The sequence below is a fragment of the Cyprinodon variegatus genome, unplaced genomic scaffold (genome assembly GCF_000732505.1).
Source record: "Cyprinodon variegatus isolate N-32 unplaced genomic scaffold, C_variegatus-1.0 Scaffold822, whole genome shotgun sequence".
NCBI classification, from domain to species: Eukaryota; Metazoa; Chordata; class Actinopteri; order Cyprinodontiformes; family Cyprinodontidae; genus Cyprinodon; species Cyprinodon variegatus.
In genome coordinates, this window is record NW_015151275.1 from 171,036 (window position 1) to 176,034 (window position 4,999).

The window sequence follows — 4,999 nt, forward strand, 5'->3', positions numbered from 1 at the left end:
TAGATATTAATGCTCTGAACTTCCAGATCAATGCGTTTTTTTGTTTTTTCTTCCACACTTTTTACATTTGATCACTGCTGAACGTTATGGAATGTAAATGTCATGAGAGCTGTGCTAACGGTAATGTCATTTTGTATGCACTCTGTGTTTAATTCTAAGTCTAAGACTGAATGGACCAATTCAGATGCAGAAATCAATCACCTAAAAAAGTGGCTCAAACTGATTTGACTGATTTGATTTGAGCAAAGTGGTTATTTCCACAGGAAGCAGGAGAATAAGCAGCCATGTCTGACTGCGGACCACAGATCAGGAACATAAACACCGCAGCAGAGGTTCAGCAGCTGTCATAGCAACTGGAGCTTCATGGCTTTTCACAGAAACAGTGTTAAATAAAGCTTGATCAACGGAACCACAGACAGATGTTTACAGATGTTCACTGGAGATAAAGTCTCTCATGAATCCAAAATGCGTTTCTGTGACACATTTCCTCCTTTCTGTCATTAGACTATCTGCTGCCGCCAGCGGGATGCATCTTTACTCGGCAGCCTCTAGCTTGCTTGACGTTGCCATGACAACCTAACTTCCATGAACTTGTGTTGATTAGGCCTCAAAATAATTAAATAAAAATCCAAATACAAGGGCAAAATCATTTCCAAAAATATTCATAAGAAATTTAGAAATTGTACAAAATACTTTTTAATACATTTTAAAATGCACCCCCCCACCATGAGGTTTGCAATCTTCATTAAACGGATGATGTAGAATATCATTGAAATCAATGAAACAGCAGCCTGGACGTCACATGGCGGTGCTGAGGGTGTAGTAGCCTCCAGCCGTCAGCAGCAGCAGCAGCAGCAGCAGAGCAGGGACGGCCGCCCACCGCCTCCCTTCTGCTCTCCCTCTGCTCCTCCTTCTGCCTGACACCTCCTTTCCAAGCTGGACTCTGTGGGAGGAGGAAAGATTAGAGTTGAAAGGTTTTCTCCTTAAAGGGAGGGAGGTTATGAAACAGCAGGTCTCACAGATCAACTCGCTCCTGTTGCTCCACTTCATGCAGCAGAACTCTGCTCCTCAGGACAGCAGGAGGAACGCTGAAAACAACACAGACAGCAGCTGCTGGGGATTCATTTTCATCAACACTATAAAGGACGGCTGCACATCTGCTTTAACACTGTCTGCCTTCCCAGGTGCTCAACAGGCAGACCATTAGGTTTCACTCAGTACAGCAGCTATTGAGTGATAAAAAAATAAAGACATTTTCCTCCACAGAATATTATGTTAGTGTCTAAACCTAAATATGTTCCTTCTGGTTTTAACATGTCTTTAGGTAATTTCCTATTTAACATATTGAAGATGAACTCAGTGTAAAGATTTGATCCACTAATAGATTAATGTCCATGTTTAAATTGATTTTTCTTCATATCAGCAATTTGATTTACCAGGAAATCTACTGCTTCACCAACTGCTAACAAAATAAAAAAATAAAAAAGATGAAGTGTTAGAAATAATGAAACAGCTGGCAGCTTTTTAATGCACTGTCTACAAAGCAAGACTTACAGCACAGCTTCGACTGATTGCTGATCTTCAGGCAGCTGGGCGCTGCTTCCAGGACTGACCCTAAAGGAAAAGATCCTTTAAACATATTTTCATCAACAGAACATTTACTTTGTGTTGATATCTGAACAGCAGCAAACAAATCCTCAGAGTTTTCACTTAACCTCCTTTCTGAAACAGGCCCCTGGTCACTGGGCAGCATAAACAGATCAGTTTATGTTTGTAATTCAGAAAAATTGTCTAAATAAGTCTAAAATATCTCGCTCTAAAGTTATGCACTAAAATAAACAAACAAACGTTTGTGTTAAAGCAAAGAAAAACCTGCCAAGCATTCATCCTGGTTGTGTTTTCTTGGTTATCTTAAACCTGGTTAGTATTTTTACGCTCAGGTTTTTTTTTTCTTACTCTGTCGCCATCTGCTGGCAGGACTCAGTCACACATCAATCAACTGTGCAGCTTCAGAGACCAGCAGGTCTTATCTGAGAGCAGCTCCTCGCTTATCCTCTTAAACTTTTCTTTTTTTTTCATTGTTTTATTATCAACAAATATAGAGGAATGCATAATTAAATCCCAATGCTTATAATATCAGGTGAGTTGTAATAAAAAAACAACAAAGTAAACATCACAGTAAAGGGGTCTCCTTATGAAATCAAATTAAAGTTTTAAATACAATTATTGTTTTTCCAAGTTTCTTATTTATTAAATTGGAGTTTTCAATAGTTGCAAAGTATGTTTTTAAGTAAAGACTTTTAAAAATATTACAGGAAGGATTTTTTTTTTTTTTTTTTTTACAGCAGATCAATTTGTCCTTCCACACCTGCAGAGGTGAAATCCTGTTTGTCGTCTGTAAAATCCAGATGTGAGCATAAAACAGAGAAATAAATTACATTAAGCTAACACTAATGACTCCACTGGAAAGTCTTGGAAAGTAACCAGCAGGGTAAGTTGCTGGTCGTTCATGTGACTGAAGAGATTTAACCGCAGTTTTAAACGCTGCAGTTCTTTATTCACAGCCTGGATTAAATCACATTTCTAGATTATTTGTGTCTGTTTTCAGTTTTAGCTGAGGGGAACTTCTTTTTCTATTTTCTATGTCTAAATCTTGGCAAGTTTCTGTTTTTTTTAATGAAAAGCATCACTAACTGTGCTTCCTGCTCAGGTTGCTGATCTTCCTGCTGCTCCTCTGTGCTTCCTTTAATGATCCTGAATGAAGGAATCCTGTCCGGAAAAAAAGCAGCAAATGTTTATTAAAAAGGAACATTTGAACATTTAGCAGCTTCTTCCTGGTTGATAAGTCATTAGAGACAAAATGGTGGAGAGAGAAATGCTGCAGCTGAAGGCAGAGAGCCGCTCCTGCCATGAAGGGAAATCTGTGGATCAACTGGGAAGACTTGTTGAAAACTTTATTCAGAGTTTCTGTAAAGGTGTTACTTTTTCCTCCTTATTCGAAGCTGCAGCAGTTTGAGCTTCTGTTCTTTGGGCTGAACTGGGATTAACTTTCCCTGCTTTTCATTTGTAACGGCATCCGCTGTTTGGCCACTGATGCTCCACCTGAGCCTGACCTGTAAGCTGTTTCACACCTGTCCAGCAGGGGGCGCAAAAAGCAAAGACACCAAGCAGGAGCTGGAAGTGGGAGTATAGTTATTAGAGAGAAACCCAACCTGAGGCGGAGAACCGGGTTCTTATAGATGAGAAGAACATTTCTGCTTATTTTATGCTAAATTGATTTTTCTAATAAGCAAATGAAACATTAAGATAAACAATAAGATCTGATCAAATAAAGAGGTTTGATCAGGATGAGCACAGCAGGAAAGGAACACACTTAAAGAGCAGATAATCCATATCTTAACTTAATAATTATTACTATTTGAGTCTAATTCTGAATTTAAAAGCATCATAAAGTTCATTTGGTATAAAGTCTGTATATCTTTAAAAAGTCTTTAAAATTCAGTTTTTATAATGACAGAGAATAGTAAGTGAAATTATAAATATATTCCATGTTTTCTATATTAGACAGCATCCAGTGTTTGTTATTGAATCATGTAAAAACTCACACATTAGCTGAGATCTTCCTGTTTATCTGTCAAACAGAACGAGACATTTTTCAGATGAATAATGTTTCCTGTTTGAAGGCGGAGTCAGAAGCTGCCGATCAGGACTCACCGGATGGCGGATTGTGATCCAGGTGATTTCCTCCTCTGCAAAGAAACAACAAACAAACTTTTCTACACTTCTGACCTCATAGATCTACATTTAGTGTCTGGATGAAACGCAGCAGAGGGAAAGGATGAGGCGTCATCTGACTGCTCAAAAAATAAATAAACTTCCCTCATTAAAGTCATCAGGAGCTTCTTTTGTTTAATGGCCTAAAATGATCTGTTTCAGTTTCAAAGTGAAACTATTTAGTGAAAGAAAACATAAATATTTCCTGACAGGGAGCCTTCAGGGGAAATGAGAATTATGCAAAGATGCTTTTAATTTTTCCATCAGCAGGCTTAGCAAACAGAAAGCTCAATGGAAGATTAGAGGCTTTAAAATCACACATTTCTACTGCTTTGCTAAAAATAAACACATTTTAGCTAAAGGATTCTTAGTCTTTTCTTCCTTAAAACAAACAGGAATTTTAATTTAAGAATTCATCCAAAAGAAAATAAAATCAGCTGTTTTTATCTTATTGATCTTTATTATTCATAAACAATAACCTGTGGAATGAATTGATTAGAATCCAATGAAAGAATAAAATAGATGAGATCAAAATGTTTCTACCTTCTTCTCTGTAGGAGGTTCGGTCCTTTGCCATCACCTCTTCCAGCTTCTTCTCATACAGACTTCGAGTTGTTGCTGCAGTCAGAAAACAGAGTTTATATCTGATTCATTGAACCAATCAAAAAGATCAAAGCACCTGAACGTTTTTAAGTTTTATTGTTTTTTTATTAGGAAATGTTTTCCTATTAAAAGCTTTTGCAGAGCAGATGACCCTTAAACTGGCTCCTACATCCATTGCTGCATGACAACATTACCCAGAATGCTTTGCTGCATATTCTACCTGTCAAATCCCTCTTTAAAACTAGATCAGGATGGACCAATGAGAGGATGGAAGACTTTCATGGTGAAATATTTATTTTAACATTTGAGAAATATTACCCGCTTTACTCCATTAAAAAAATATTTATTATTAGATTTATTTCAGATTTTCTATAATTGTTTAAAATTTTTCTGGGATAAACTGTCAGAAAACGTTTTTTTTAAACATTTAAAGTGTAACTGGCTCTATGATTTGCTGTTTTAATAATTTCTTTCTTAATTTTCCTAGTTTAGTTCTGCGTTATTTCTCTCTATAGCGTCTCAGTGATGCCCCCAGTGGTTTAACGGTGGCATTACAGTAGAAGTTTGAAAGCTTATTTTATCCAGAAATAATTAATTTAATCAGCATTTTATATCAATAAAT